The sequence below is a fragment of the Rattus norvegicus genome, chromosome 14, assembly GCF_036323735.1.
Source record: "Rattus norvegicus strain BN/NHsdMcwi chromosome 14, GRCr8, whole genome shotgun sequence".
NCBI classification, from domain to species: Eukaryota; Metazoa; Chordata; class Mammalia; order Rodentia; family Muridae; genus Rattus; species Rattus norvegicus.
Window position 1 is genome coordinate 6571324 of NC_086032.1, and position 16786 is coordinate 6588109.

Sequence of the window (16786 nt, forward strand, 5' to 3'; positions counted from 1 at the left end):
CACGACTCAGATAACAAGCTGGTGAAAGGCTGGCGAAATGTTTCATAAAGGTGGGTTCTAAGAGCGCCCAGATCCCGTCCATCTCTGCAAATTTTGAGATCACTTTCTGACCCTACTCCATCACACTGCTCAATTCAAGACACTAATTATAAGATAAGTTATGGTAAAGACACTTGGCTGGGGAATCAGAGAGATTTGGGTTCAAATCCCTGTCAATGAGCAGTATGGGCTGTGGGGGCTAATTAAGCACTTCTGAGCCTATGTTCTCATCTATGAAATAGGATTAACGGCAGTATCTTAGCTTGGTTTCTATTGCTCTGATAAAATGCCATGAGCAAAAGCAACCTGGGAGGGGGAGGATTGGGGGGGGGGGGGAGGTGGCTTACGGATCAGTCCATCGGCAGAAGCCAAGTCAGGAACTCAAGGAAGAAACCTGGAGGCAGGAACTGAAACGGAGACCACAGCGGACTACGCCTACTGACTTTCTCCCCACTGGTTGCTCAGCGTGCTCTTATACAACCAATGACCACCTGCTCACGGTTGGCACCGCCCACAAGTTGAGCCCTCCCACACCAATCATTTATCAAGAAAATGCTCTACACACTTCCTTATAGGCAACCTGATGAAGACACGGTCTCAGTTGAGGCTCCTCTTCCTAGATGACTCTAACCAGGCCAAGCAGCCACCTCACAAGACAGGTACAAAAATAGCCTGCTGTCATTCACACAAACACACACAACTGTCCTCAAACTCCCCATGTAACCCTGGTTGGAGATGGCTTCAGAATTGCTGGAATTCCCCTGCCTCTGCCCAAGCACGAGATTACATGCTTAGCTCAGGTTCTCACAGATGAGCTTGGCTCACAGTACCTACCCATCGTTTACCATAATCTCATTGTAACCTTTGCTGTGTCCATTTCAACAGCGGTAGTTTCAAAGTCAACAGATGTCCATTTGTGATGTGTGTGAGTGTATGGGAGTGAGTGTGTGTGAGTGTGTGAGTGTGAGTGTGATTGTGTTAATGTGTGTGAGTGTGTATGTGTGAGTGTGTGTATGTGTGAGTGTGTGAATGTGTGAGTGTGTGTATGTGTGAGTGTGTGAGTGTGACTGTGTTGCGGTTGGGGATTTAGCTCAGCGGTAGAGCGCTTACCTAACGAGCGCAAGGCCCTGGGTTCGGTCCCCAGCTCCGGAAAAAAAAAAAAAAAAAAAAGAGTGTGATTGTGTTAATGTGTGTGAGTGTGTGTATGTGTGAGTGTGTGTATGTGTGTGTGTGAGTGTGAGTGACAACATGTATAAAGAAGCAATTCCAGGGCTGGAGAGATGGCTCAGCTGTTAAGAGCACTGACTGCTCTTCTAGAGGTCCGGAGTTCAATTCCCAGCAACCACATGGTGGCTTTAAAACCATCTGTAATGGGGTCCGATGCCCTCTTCTGGTGTGTCTGAAGACAGCTACAGTATACTCATAAATAAAATAAGTCTTAAAAAAAAAAAAGAATCGGGGTTGGGGATTTAGCTCAGTGGTAGAGCACAAGGCCCTGGGTTCGGTCCCCAGCTCCGGAAAAAAAAAAAGAAAAGAAAAGAAAAAAAAAGGGGGCTGGGGATTTAGCTCAGTGGTAGAGCGCTTACCTAGGAAGCGCAAGGCCCTGGGTTCGGTCCCCAGCTCCGAAAAAAAGAACCCAAAAAAAAAAAAAAAAAAAAAAAAAGAATCAATTCCAATAAAGCTGACTTTCCACACATGCTGTGTCCACACACACAAACATACATACATACTCACACTCATATATACACACTCACAATAAATTAAAAAGCTTTTTAAAAGCAAACAAAGTGTTTATTGAATCAAATTTGATGATGTACCAGAAAAAAACATTTAGCTGGATTTAGATTGAAAGTTAGGATTCACCTCAAAACTTTTAGAAGACTCACGCCAAGGGCAATGTTAATCTCTAAGAGGGAGGAAAATTCTCTTGCAGTCAAAACAATTTCCAGAAAGCATTATCGATCATTTTTAAGATTTGAATCCTAGTGATTATCGTCATCAATAAATAAGCAGACAGGCTGACAGGACAATTGCCCTAACGGCAAATTAAACCCAGCTACAATAGCAGGGTGTTGGACAACAGAGAGGAATTTGTTTTCATTTTAACTGTTTCTGCATTTATAGCTTGTCTGGCTCGTTTTAAACACAAGCTCCGGGCCTACAGTAAGTAAATTAAGCGGTAATTTATCTATCACAAAGTATTTTCAACGCAACAAAATACCTCACACATTTTATCAAGAGTGCAGATCCTCTGCCAGTCTGTTCTGACAACTGGCAGACAGAAGACCAGGGTAAATAAATTTAATTCAGTCAATAGCTGGCTTACTGTGCAAATTTACAAAGTGCTGGATAAAGCACTTTCTACTTCGCTCAAAACACCTACGCGGGCAGGCTTCCCTTCACTTCACAGCGGAAAGATGTCCGGACTACAGGAATCCTGCACCTAAATCTCCCTCCCTTCCAGACAGAGCCTGGGGGCGGGGCGGGGCGGACTGCACAGGAGCCTTTCTCCCCGCAATCTCTCAGAATCTGTTCTTCTAGCACTTCTGTGATAAGGCTGTTCCTATCTACTGCAACTTCCCAGATCATTCAACTCTCCTCGGGGCACACACTCTTTCACTGCTTCCTCCAGCTTCCTCCCTCTTCCGAGGCAGCCTCGGCCCACCGCAGTCCTTGGTCTCCACTCTCTGACCTCACAAGCAGCCCCGGCTGGGGAATCACTGCCCTACCCGACTCCCCAAGGCACAGGCACTCTGGCCAGAGGGTCTGGCCTTTTCTTTCCCTTTCTAGAGCTCCCCGCCCCCAGCACTTCCGGTTTGACACTTCCTTTCTCTCACATTCTCTTGCTTTGCCCTAGGACACAGCAAGCTCATTCCTGGGCGGCTAGTGCTGTTTTCAAGGACCAGCTCCCCAAGCTCCACTTCCCACGTGCGTCCTCTCTTCTCATCAGCCCACGCTTTATTGGGAAGAACTTTTATTGTGCTTACGATTGTACAATAAACAATGGTTTCCTATCTTTTCTTGGCAAAAAAAAAAAAAAAAAAAACTACACTCCTGGAATAGAAGTCATTTTTTTTTCTTTCTCCTTTCCTATCTTTTCTTGGCAAAAAAAAAAAAAAAAAAAAAAAACAACTACACTCCTGGAATAGAAGTCATTTTTTTTTCTCCTTCCCCTCCCTCCCTCTCCCCACCCCTCTCTCTCCAGTATTTCTCAAAATAAAGTAATCCTAAAGACAAAGTGGCCAATGAGAGTCTTCAGTCTTGTAAACTGATTACCTAAAGAACAAAATGGTTTACAGAAACATTTACAACTGTTGCTGTCCTAGCTATAAACGACACTGTGAGCATTTTCTCCTGTCTCGGAGGCCTTAAGTCACATTTTCAAAGTTTGCACATCTTGTTTCCTTTCTAATCCTAAAGTTGCTTAGGTACAGCTGTAAGGCAATTTAAAAAAAGGGGGCGGGGGGATTTAGCTCAGTGGTAGAGCGCTTACCTAGCAAGCGCAAGGCCCTTGGTTCGGTCCCCAGCTCCAAAAAAAAAAGAAAAAAATTTAAAAAAAAAAAAAAAAAAAACACAGGGGACGGGGGGGGGGGGGGGGGGGGAGACCAACAATCTGATAGAAAAAGCACACGCACGCCTGCTCAGAACAAGGTAAACCAGATCTAAACCCTGAGCGACAGAGATAACCAGGCTCGGGCTCAGCCCTGTGGCCTGGTCCCTTAGGCTTCCATTTCCTCAGGCATACAGAAGAATGAAATGTACAGTCTTACAAGCCCGACTGGTGGGCTTGGCCAACCATTTCTAGATTTGTCATTCAAAAATAAAGCTTACAAAACTTTACCAAAGTAGATACTATGTTTTCCACATTACAAAAGAAACTCAGAAACAGCTCCCAGCTACACTCCAGCCTCCATCTCCACAAGAACTAAACGTTTATGGATGGCTACAAGTAGACACTGACTTAAAATGTTAGCACTAACTCATACAGTGGGGCAGTGTAGGCCCGGCGCTGACTGATCAGCTGCAGGCATGAATGAGACATTTCCAAAAATGAATGAGATGCCAAATAATGCAAGAGACAAAGTTGCCAAACAGCCTTACAGCCACAAGCCAAACCCCCGAGAGGTGCAGGGTTCAAGGTCTCCCCTGGAAGACCTGTGTGGTCCCACACATGTAATCCCAGCTCTGGTGAGATCACAAAGATCAAAGAATTCAAGGCAAGCCTGGGCTACCAGACGATCTCTCTCAAAAACGAAACAGACACAGGCATGCAGGATGTTGAGTCAGAGAGAATAGCTACTATCATTTGTTTTAGGACAACCAAATGTTTTACCAAAAAAACTACAACTTTTCATTTCCCTAACAGGTAGAGGTCATCAAATGAAATGGAAGTCATTGGATGAGAAAAGGCATAGTACATAAGATTTCCCATTTCATCCGAACAGCATCTGCCCGCAAGGTTAACATTTAACATTTCCAGTAGCATGCTGGCAGCCATTTTGCAGCCATGAGGCCATTTTGAAGATGAAAGCTATGCAGTACAGAAACAGAGAGGAAAGCAGATGTCAAGAGTCGATGACATATTCAGAAGCTGCCAAACCCAGTCCAAAGGATTATGCCCAGATTCTGTGATTAATAAAGAAAAAAGCCCAGCCTCCCTAGCCCATTATTACTTTAGGCTCCTTGCATTTGCTACCCACTGCAGTTCACTGAAAAGGATCTTGAGAAGAGTGAGCACAGGGAGTACAGAGCAGTAAGAGCATTCCTGGCTATCAGCAGAGGCTGGTAGGGCACCTAACAGGAACAGCGGTCCATGCGCAAGGGAACATTTAACAGTGGGGCACTGTGAGACCACTGCACGGCTAGCCCAGGTTCACCTTGCACAGCACAGCGACTGCTCTAGAGAACCCTAAAAGGCTACTACTCATCCACTGTCTAGAACCCAGTTGGGCAGAAGGACGATGCCCCTATTCCAATGTAATCTTTACGAATTACACCTGAATTGTGTCTTACTTGGATCTGAGAATTCCTTTGAAGTAGGAGGTTTGGTGTGCTCAAGTAAACCTCAAGGAAGGTTTATAGGAAATGTTATTTTTAAATTGCTACATTTGCTTCTTAGTTGTATACAGAGTGTATACTGGGGTATTATGTAACAACATTAAAAGACTTGGCTTAAGAGTTTAAGTAGCTAGGCCTGGGTAGCCCACATGCCTTTAATTTAAGCACTCTGGAGGCAGAGGTAGGATGATCTCAGTGAGTTCAAGACCAACTTGGTCTTTTACATATTTTTGTTCCAGGACAACCATGCCTCAGAGACAGTCTCAAGAAAAAAGTTCAAGTAAATTCCCACTTGTACCTTAATATTGAGGGTCTATTCAGAATCCCTGGGTGGACGTTTGTTCACCGTGACTCTAGGAATTCTGTGCTGTAAACATGGGAGAATACACCAGCCTTGAGTTATAACCAGCATAACTGGGAACTGTGTGGTAACACCGGTCACTCACTTTTACATAGGACACCCACTTAGCCCGGCTAAACACTTCAAGTCACAGTGTGGTTTGTTCCATTGAGATCTGGGTCCCCCTGAACTAAGGCTTCCTGACTTGTTACGTTAATTTTTTTTCCAACCTATTAGATGAATTACAGAAAAAGGGGGATTTTTAAAGTTTTGATACGTTTTTATAGTCTGAGAAAACAGACTATATTATTCACGAATCCTTGCCGTAAACCCATTTCTTGAGCTAGACATAAAAAGCAGCGTAAAAATAAAGCAGCCTGTGTGAGAACTGACTTTAATCAATACTGTGTTCAAATGAGTCTGTGATTACAATCAGCTCACAGGTCAGGAATGTGAAAGATGCAGAGAGGATCATGGGTTACCCAAGCTGAAATGCTTCTTGCAGGTTACTAATTATCCGCTTCCTTTAAAAGCTCGATGGCATTGGACTTTCAGGTAAATGTTTTAAACTATTCACTTCCGTGGACAGCTGAAGGATCTCCAAGTTACACTTCTGTAGAAGGGGAACAACACAGTAAATGGGGAACTATGCTTCTTTTAAAAAGTTCTTATTTTAAATGATCCCCGTATCATTTTTTTCAACAAAACACAAAGCAAAATGCAACTTCAAGTGCTCTAATGTCACGTGCATAACTGTTCTAGCCCAGTTCATTAAGAATGAGTCTTTCTCGGGGGTTGGGGATTTAGCTCAGTGGTAGAGCGCTTGCCTAGGAAGCGCAAGGCCCTGGGTTCGGTCCCCAGCTCCGAAAAAAAGAAAAAGGATAAAAAAAAAAAAAAAAAAAAGAATGAGTCTTTCTCATTCAATGACTAGGGTACAGTGTATGTACACTGTAGCACCATCACTGAGGCAGGTGAATCACCAGGTGAAGGTCAGTGGAGGACACAGACTGAATTTGTAGCCACTGTGGGCTAGACTGTAAACAGTTATCTCTGGGACCCAATATTCTGTGTGCAACACTGTATCACCTGGGTGGCAGTTACCAGTATATGAAAAAAAGAATGGCCTACCAAGAAAGCAGAGTTTCAGTTTATTTTCACTTACACTGAGATCACATTAAAACAATGAAACATTGACAAAAGGACATCCTTCTAGGTGTTCCAAGTATATGTGCAGGAGGTTGAATGAAACCGCTTCTTTCAAGCTGGGCATCAGCAGGGGACACGTGGCAGTCACCATTACATTCGAAGGTTTGGTGTCTGCTTCCAACTTCCTAAAGTCCTTTGGGAATCTTTTTTCTCTAAAGGGAAGGCTCTTGGAGTAGGGCACAAAATCACTCTTAAATCTGTGAATCTGTGTGCTCATGTTAACACCAAATGAGAGACTCCTTTTGAAAATCTGATCATGTCATTTGGTAACTAAGAGTCTTCCTGGGCATGATTAGAAAAAAGAGAGAGAGACAGAGAGGAAAATCTCTAAATGTTCCCTGTTCCCAGTTCTGGAGCAGAATGACGACAGTTTCTATTTTTGGTGCTTGGGACACTGCATTTCCACATGTGAAGCTTAGCATCTGAGAGGAATTAAGCTATTCAGTTTGATTTAGAGCACTCAGAAAACCATCATTAGAGCTAGATACAGCGGAAATGCTGGTGTCCAACATGCGTGTTGTAGGGAGTTGCCTCCAGGGAGAGTCACAGCAGTAGTAGGTAAGACGAGGGGAGAGAGAAAATGCTGGGGGAAGAGTCAAGTAGAGAAACTAAAGGATTGGGAGGGTTAACCAAAACGAAGGGGCATGAAAAACCATTCAGTAACCTGCAGGCTGGAAACCCAATTTAAAAAACACAGGCAGTTTGAAGGCAGGAGAAGGAAGAGGAGGCAATGCTAGTTCTAGGTAATGAGTCACTAATATACCCAGTGCCGAATGCAGGATACCCCAGTGGGTCCCAAAGACTCCCGAAAGCAGTACAGAGTCTCGCCTTTCCTCTTGGTTACTGCGCTGGTTCATTTTTGTCAACTTAACCCAAGTTGGAGTCACCTGGGAAGAGTGTATCTCTATCAAGGATCTGACCTGTGGGCATGTCTTGGGGCATTTTTTTGTTAATAATTCTGTAGGAGGGCGTGCTGGGGGTGGTACACTCCTGAGCAAGTGGCCTTGAGTTGTATGAGAAACCTGCTGAACAAGCAATTAAGCAGCATGCCTTTGTGGCCTCTGCTTCAGTCCTACCTCGACTTCCCTCAGTGATGAACTGGGAAGGTCTAAGTCACATGACCCCTTTCCTCCAACGTGGGATTTTTGGTCAGTGTGTTGTTACACCACAGCAGGAAAGAGCTCACTAGGAAAGCTACTCACCAGAACTGGTTCGTGCGAACCTGTGGGTGGTTGAGATGAGCGCACACCCTGGATGTAAGGTACAGAGATGTCAGGCTGGAACTGAGCTAGAAACTCTCTCCCTACAGCTAGTTTTCATAGAGCAGCACGATGCTGTACTGTACAGGCTACAGTGGTGGTATCCGATAGGAACCTTAGGCAGTACAAAACCGGCCTGGGAGGTACCAGGCAAGGGGTACCCGTGGATACAATAGTGGTACAGCTGTTACAGGGTAGTCCACAGTTTAATGAGCGTACCCGAGGCCTGTTCCACGAGAGGGAGTCCATGCCCTAGTATTATACACCCAGTCCAAAAGCAATGATGATGGAGGCCTTAAGCCCTGGGTGGGAAACCAGTATTGCTGATCAGTTGAATTTAATACCTTCAAATCACATTCAAAACATTAATGCTTATACCTACAAAGGCTATTCAGCCTTAATCAGAGACACGTCCTGTATTAGTGACTCTTCTATCGCTGTGACAAAACACTGTGGAGGCCACAGCAGCTTAAGAAAGAGTCTGCTTTCTTGCCTAGGAAGCGCAAGGCCCTGGGTTCGGTCCCCAGCTCCGAAAAAAAAGAACCAAAAAAAAAAAAAAAAAAAAAAAAAGAAAGAGTCTGCTTTGGCTTACAATTGCAGAAAGGGAGGGAGTCCATCATGGCATGCCAAAGGGAGGCTTGGTGCTGGAGCAGTAAGCTGAGGAGGGTTCACATCTTGAATCTTAAACAGGAAGCAGAGAGAAAGCACTGGAAATGGCGCATGACTTTGAAACCTCAGAGGCTGCTCCCCAGGGAATGCTTCCTCCTGCAAGGTCATACTTCCTATAGCTACCCAAAACAAACAGCATCAAATAAAATCACACCTCCTATACCGACCCAAACGGCACCAAACAGAAAGCACATATCCAAACACCTGAGCATACAAGGACAGTCTCGTTCAGATGTCATTTCTTCTTGCAATGAAAAGAGAGAAATGCAGAAAACTATGGCTGCACAGGACGCTGATAATAAGGGTCACTTGAGGACTCAGCTTAAACAGTTACACCACCCATCCAAGGCCCAGTGAACATTGCATAACAGGGGACAAAGCATGGGGAATCCTGAAGATAAGGAGAAGTTCCACACGAGGCAACCATGGCATGGCAGCTGCACCTACTGACACTGGGCCCACGCAAAGTGCAGCCACCGACAGTCAGCGGTGGGTGAGGACAGAGTAACGCAGCCCTAAAGCTAACTGTGAACCTATTAGGCATGGCTCTGGAGGATGATGTCATCAGGCAGCAAGGCGGGTCCAGGATGAGCCTATCACTGGATGAGAAGGAAGGGTTGGCGGAGAAAAAGTCAAGAAAGGAGAGAAGAGGAGGGAAGGGAGAAAATCAAGATGGAGATGACAGAGAGGATCCAGATCCAGGTGGACTAGGTCAGTTTTACCTTGTCTAGGAGGGCAGTTTATATCTTTATTAACTGGCAGTGAATTTATTGTGTGGATGTATTGTGGGTTAAGAACTTAATATGTGGGCTGGAGAGATGGCTCAGCGGTTAAGAGCACCGACTGCTCTTCTAGAGGTCCTGAGTTCAATTCCCAGCAACCACATGGTGGCTCACAACCATCTGTAATGAGGTCTGATGCCCTCTTCTGGTGTGTCTGAAGACAGCAACAGTGTGCTCATGTAAATATAATAAATAAATATTTTAAAAAAAAAAAAAAAAGAACTTAATATGTGGGTTGGGGATTTAGCTCAGTGGTAGAGCGCTTGCCTAGCAAGTGCAAGGCCCTGAGTTCGGTCCCCAGCTCCAAAAAAAAAAAAAAAAAAGAAAAGAAAAAAAAAAAGAACTTAATATGTAAATCTGACTGATAAATTACAAGTTTCTAGAACTTTGACTTTACTGGGCTACCGGGGATGTGAGCTAAGTTCCTGGCAGGCACAGAGACAGCCTGGAGAGAGCAGCTATACAAGGCTTGGGGCTAGCGTGGTGTGGTGGTGCCAAGCTTGAATGGCTGCCGAACACGATGTGTGTTTCAGGCATGGAAACAGCCCGACAAAGGGACCGTGTAAGAATGTGGCTGGCAGAGATCCATGCAGAGTAGGAACCCAAGGGTACCGGTAGCCGCCAATCCATTGTTTTTTTCTTTTTTTACTGCAACATGGTTCTCTAGAGTAACAGAACATAAAGATGAGAAATTACACATATACATATACCTACATATACATACACACCACACACACACATGTGAAGGATTTATTAGAACGTCTTACAGGCTGTGGTCCAGCTAATCCAACACTGGCATCTACCAACAAATGGTCTAAGAATCCAGAAGTTCCTCAGTCTATTAGGTTGAATGTCTCAGCTGGTCTTCAGTACACAACAGTCTAACGAAGTAGGTTCTAATGCTAGTAAAGGAAGGGACTTGACAGCAAGCAAAGAGAGCAAACCCCTCCCCCCACATCCTTGATATAGACTATCATCAGAACATGTGACCAGGATGAAAGGTGGATCTCCTCGCCTCAAAGATCTGGATTAGAATAGGGTCTTCCCACTTAAAATGATTTAACCAAGGGGGAAAAAAACCATCCCTTAAAGGTGTGCCCACCTCATTTGGGTCTTAGTTAGCTCCAGAGGTAGTCAAGTTAAAACCTGTGGGGAGCCGGGAAGGCACAGTGGTGGCACACCGGGCTCCAGTGGATAGATAAAAACCCGTGGTCACATGGACCGCCCTGCTTAAACTCTGAGAGATATAAAACAAAAAGTCACAAATACGGGAAAGAGGTTGGTAAGGAAGAAGAGGTTGGCAGGTGTGGGAGGGAATCGTAACTGGAACGCATTATAGACAGCGAGCGGAATCAACGGAGAACAGGATGTACTCATAAAGTGACAATTCCTGACCCCCCTAAAAAAGGAACAATCCTGGAGGGCTAGGGAGGTGGCTCGGTGGTTACAGCACTTCTTGCTCTGGCATAGGGCCAGGTTCAGTTCTAAGCACTAATGTAGAAGCTCACAAGTGTCTGGGATCCCAGTTTCATGGCATCCAGGGTCTGCATGTGGACTCCACGGACCTGACATCAACATGGCACACATACATACATGTGGGCAAAACACTCACACACAAATAAAATTAAGGTTAAAATACAACACTTGAAGGCCAGGGTGAAGTCAGTAGCAGCATGCTCCCTAGCATGAACAAGCCCCCGGGGTAACCCCCAGCAATGGAGAAGACAGCAACTGCACAGCTGAAATGATAGATCTGAGGAAGAATGACTCCCAGTGGGTACATGTGCACGCAGGTGCTCTCATGAACAGACACACGTACACACAGAGAAGACTATGGAACTGAAATCCCACTGCCTTTACGAGAATCAGATTTTCTATACTGGGTATAGAAACCAGGCCAGAGCACTGGTTCCCAAGGTATTGGTAAGGTGTAATCGGGTGCCTGAACTTTACCCCAAGGACTGTTTTATTTAATATGGGCAATGTCTGAGAATACAAAGTATTTAAATCTAAGTGACTCTAAGGTACAGCACAGCTGGGTGCCACTAAGCTAGAAAGAACATCAGAAGGGAAACATGGGTGCTCGTGAGGTAGACACTGCTGGCCTTTTCACAACTCAGATTCAAGTAAAAACAAACAAACAAAAAAAAACCTCTGGTGCTAAACTCAATGACTTAAGAGTCTAGAACAGCAGTTCTCAACCTGTGGGTCTGGGGGTTCATATATATGATATCCTACCTATCAGGTATTTACATTACAATTCAGAACAGTAGCAAAATTACTTATACAGTAACAATGAAACAATTTCACGGTCTGGAGTCACCACATCTGCCGTAAAGGGTCACGGCATTAGGAAGGTTGAGAACCACCGCTCTAGACATTCAGAGATGACCTGAGATGACGGTCACAAGCTTCTCAAGTTAAGAAGGCTATTTCATTCTGAAAAGGTTAACAAGGAGGCAAAGAGGCTAAACAAGACTACGACGACTTGCACTTCCCCACATCTGCACATCTTCATCTCACCTTCAGACTAAGCTGATGGTGGACACGGGTTATTGACATCTGACAGATGAAAAACCTCAGGAGGTCTCTGGCATTTGGGTACCTCTGCCAGTCAGTCAGGCTACGGACTCTGCTCCAGCTGACTGGAAGCATTTCACACATTTCCATTGTGCAAACAAAACAATAGAAAGGCCCGTTTCTTTGGCTGAGCATTTAAACAAGTAACTGACCAGCTCCTGTTTGTCAGACATCAAACCTAGAGGGAAATACATTAAGTCTAAGGGCCACATCGACAAGATGTGGCTCATACAATCTGGCTGAGGAGTTTCTGAGTTTCTATTTTGTTTTGTTGGAACTTGTAAATAACTTAACAATTAGTTTCCTACTGCTTCACAAGCTATCAATGATGGCCAAGCATTCAGGAATGAGGGTAGGTAGGGAGAAGAGAGAAGTTGCTCATGACTCCGGAATAAAGATCTGGAGCTGGGCGTGGTGACACACACCTTTAGTCCCAGCACTCAGGAGACAGAGGCTGCCTAAAGCTGTCAATTCTAGGCTGGCCTGATCTACAAATCGAGTCTCAGAGCAGGGGCTCTGCAGAGAACCTGTCTCAAACAAAGCAAAACAGGCAGAGGATCTTTAAGAAAGCACTCGCTCTCCCCCAGAGTCAATAATTATTTTAAGGCCTCCTCTCCCGATGCAGGATGCACACAGTTCTGTTACGGCACACAAAACTTTGTAACTTTAATTTAGGTCATTAAAAATCAGACAGCCACCTACTGATGAAAAGCTATCTTTTAAAAATATAGCTCCCATGTGCAAGACCCACTTAAAGTTTTAAATGGAGAAAAACTTTCAGGAAAGGAAGAGGGCTGGGTGGGGAGAACCGAGAGCTGAGTTGCAAATATTCCACCTCCACACACCCCCCCCCCCCCCCACAGAGGAGCTTTCTACCCTAGGCTGCAGCATTTTTTTCCTCCTTTCCCAGGCTCCTGCCTTTTAAAGTGACAGGAACCCAAAGGAGTCATCCGGTCCCATCCGAAGCCTCATAACAATACTATTCTAAAGAGGCAGGACTTCCCAAGACGCACTCCAAAGAGCTGAAATTCTGACTAGCCCACGCTAGTGTCTCATTTCCATTTTAAATATGATTATCGTTTGATTACGCTATAAAAGCGATTTGCATCTTATTTCTTTTAAGCGGCAGAAAGAAAGGGGGAAGAAAAAAGAGGAAAAAGAACAAGTTTCCTCAGATACTCCCTTTCTACAGTAGATCTGGGACTAGGCAAGAAGATAAGATATAAAAGCAGCCAGCCATTGAAGTCTCGAACAGTGCTCGCCCGCCCAGCTCTTAATCTGTTGGAGGTGAGCTGTGGCTGCGCTCATTTCTCTTAAATAAAAGATAAGGAAGACAAAGGCCTAGGGGCAGGTATGCAGCTGTGTGGAGCACCCACCTAGCCTGAGCAACCCCCAGTCCTTTCCCTCCCCCATGTGAACACCTATTAAATACCCCCAAACAATCGGCTGGCCAATTCTCCTGGTGAAATCCTGCATTTAAGAGGCATCTCTAAAAACAAACAAAAAGAAGATAAAATGAGTTTTACAACTTTGGACACCCTGTTGTGTTATTCAAATCTGCTCTTCATACTGACCCTGGTGTGTGTGCGGTGTGGTGTGTGTGGTGTGTGTGGTGTGTGTGTGTGTGTGTGTGTGTGTGTGTGTGTGGAGGGTTTGTGGGGGTGTGTGGGGTGTGTGTGTGTGGTGTGGGGGGTATGTGTGTGTATGTGTGGGGTGTGTGTATGTGTGTGGGGTGTGTGTGTATCTGGGGTGTGTGTGGTGTGTATTTGTGTGTGTGTGTGTCTGTGTGATGTGTGTCTGTGTGGTGTGTGTCTGTGTGGTGTGTATGTGTGGTGTGTGGGGTATGTGTGGGGTGTGTGTGGGGTGTGTGTATAGTGTGTGTGTGGTGTGGGGGGTATGTGTGTGTATGTGTGGGGTGTGTGTATCTGGGGTGTGTGTGTGGTGTGGGGGTGTGTGTGTGTGTATGTGTGGTGTGGGGTGGGTGTGTGTGGTGTGGGGGAGGTAAGTGTGTGTATATGTGGTGTGGGGTGTGTGTGGTGTGTGTGGTGGTGTATGTGTGTGTGCTGTGTGTATGTGTGGTGTGAGGTATGTGTGGTGCGTGTCTGGGGGGTGTAGGTGTGGAGGGTATGTGTGTGTATGTGGTGTGGGGGGTATGTGTGTATATGTGTAGTATGGGGTGTATGTGTGGAGTGTGTGTGTTTATAAGCAACTGTTTATTTTTGGATGTTGATAATCATCTTCAAAAGGTAGCAGAGGAGGGCTTGGATACTACAAGGAAAATGTTGGGATGAGGTAAATTCAAAGATAAATTTATGTAATGGTAAAAAGGGGCCACAGTTCTCTAATGTTGAAAGTGAAACACACCATAAAATGTACCCTTCTTAATGAAGACTTAATGGCTTCTACCTTTAAATCCTAATAGGCATCTCCCTTCTCCCCATGGGTTACTCCCAGAAAACCTGGAGAACAACAAATTTAGAACATGATGTTCCAAAAACACGTGGGACTGGATGATATGATACTTATCTGACAGTTTATGGATTTATTGAGTCACTATCTTTATGAACTTAGTTTTAAAAAAAATGCAAGTGAAAAAATAATTTGTACCTCGTCACCACTACATGCAGCCAATGAGAATGAAGCAGGTTTTCACTCCGACCCTGCCAACCCGGTTCAAGAATTTAGGAAAATACCAACGCCTGGTTCATAATACAGGTACTTTTTTTTCCCCTTCCATACTTTAATACAGGTCTCTAGATAGACCTTTTTAAATCTTCCTAATTAGTTAGGCTGCGTCCTTCAACCCACAGATCAGGTGTCCCACATTCTGTGTAGGTCTCGCCTTGAAAACAAACCCGATTGCCCCATTTTCGGAGAGGTAAACTCAGCTCCAGGCAGCTACCTATGAAGTCACCGCGTTTGTTATTTCAAAGATGCAATTAAGCGAAAATGACAGAAGGTTGTCGAAAAGATTAGGTCGCAAGTATGGGGAGGTGTCGATCTTACACACAGGTAAGGCCAAAGAGACCTGCACTGCTGTAACTCGCTCCTGTGTCCCCATCCTCGCTTCTCCAACACACAAACAGAAGGAAATTAAATTTCCAAAGTTCCTTGACTTCGGCTTAACTTTTAACTTTGCAGCTCTCCGCGCTCACGTTATCGAGCAGAGTGGAGAAAGGAAGCCTGGCCGGCAGCAAAGAGAAGCAAACTAGTAAAAAAAAAAAAAAAAAAAAAAAAAAAAAGGCCTGTCCCCGTCCCTACCCCCTTCTCCGAGCCCTTACACAGACACATTCTTCTGGGCGGCTTCAAACCACACCATGTCCACAATCATTTACAGAAATTAGAAACAGACTCCGGGAGCCCTTCCCACCGCGCGCTCCGCGTAGGGTTGTCCGCACCAGCTCCACCCGGCAGTGTCACTCGCTGTGACCCACACCCCGTCGCTCCCAGTCGGGGGTCTCAGCCAGGGTGAGACTGCGTGCAGCTCGTGCTCCCCACCCTCGGCGCACCAGAGACTCCACGACCCAAAGCGAGGGGAGCCGAGGAGACGTCCGGGAGGCCGGCACATCCCACCACCCAGGCCCGGCCACGCGTGCTTCTTACCGGCTCGTGGGGAGTCCCGGTACGGCGACCGGAGCGCAGCGCGCGGGCGCCGAGAGCCGCCGCTTCTTCTTCCCCGAGCTGCTTCGGGCGTGCGCGGAGAGGGTCGGCAGCGACAGAAGTAGCATCGCCGGGCGGCGACCCCCGCCGAGCTCCCGCCGGCCCGCCGCGACTCCGCAGCGTCTCAACGACGGCCGCCGGTGCGCGGTGCTGTCCAGGCGGCTGAGGCGGACGGGAGAGCCGGGGAGCGCTGCTCGGCAGCGGCGCGGAGACCTCCGAGAACTGTGACCATGGTGTGTCACCCTCGCCGCGACGCGCCCGGCCGAGCTCCTCGCGGCGCGCAGCTCCTCCTCGGACAGACGCGCCGACCCCGCCTCCTGCCCTGTCACTCAACCCCGCCCGCGCGCCGACAGGACCGCGGGTCCCGGACCCTGTTCTTCTGCACTCCCCATTGGTCCGCCTGGAGCCCCGCCCCGCCCCCTCCCTGGGGACGGAGTCTCTGGGGAGACCTGCGCCCTAGTTGCCTTGACAACCGGTGCCTTGGGCCCGGGCTCCTCACTCTTTGGCTTAGCACCGCGCTCGGGTCCTTGGCGCCTGGGCAGGGTTCTGCTGTGTGCACTCTCCACTGCACCGGCTTGAAGATAAAGCCTCCAGGGCTCCCCCAACTTCAGACCCAGAACTTTCCGAGGCGCGCCGGGAGAGTGACAGACGAGAGTCTGCAGGCCCCTCCCCCTCCTCGCAGCCTGGCTTCCAGATTCTCTCCCGGCGACCCGGGCTTTGAAAGAAGGTGGAGACAGGGAGCGTCGCCCTGCCAGCTACCCCAGCTACAGAGCAACCGAGAAATGGTGTGGGCAGGGGAACGGCCCCGCGAGGTTCCCACAGCTGCGAAGAGACTTTCAAAGGTGTGCTGCGACAGCACAGCCTCAAAGGTCCCCTGGAAACCTCTAATACTCGTGTTTTCGTGGAAAACAAGATTTTTGTCCTGTTAATTTCGTGAAATTGGCAACCCCAGCGTTTAAATTTTTACGGTAAAAGCACATAATTAATAAACCACTTTTCTGGACACACCACGGGTGGGCGAAGGTGTATCCTCATAGCGATTTCTTTCCTGCAAGCTAAAACATCTTAACTCCAATTATCTGCAAGGAAGCCTTTGCAGAATTCAAAGCAGAATAGCATTTTGTGATCTGAGTTTTAAAGAGTTTTTTGTTGTTGTTCTCTTAGGCACTATACACTCAGTAACGCACACAGGG

General features: G+C 46.6%; 1 protein-coding gene across 6 annotated transcripts in view; it reads right to left on the reverse strand.

Moving 5' to 3' along the window:
- The window catches only part of Ptpn13 (protein tyrosine phosphatase, non-receptor type 13), a 174398-nt gene extending 158483 nt beyond the window's left edge, over positions 1-15915 (reverse strand). For 4 of the 6 annotated variants that reach the window (XM_039092276.2, XM_063273454.1, XM_063273453.1 and 1 more), the window contains exon 1: positions 15537-15915. The gene's annotated coding sequence lies outside the window, so the exon portion shown is untranslated. The remainder of the gene's footprint in view (positions 1-15536) is intronic. The other 2 variants (XM_063273455.1, NM_001100789.1) reach the window with 2 other exon arrangements.
- Between the last annotated feature and the right edge of the window lie 871 nt (positions 15916-16786).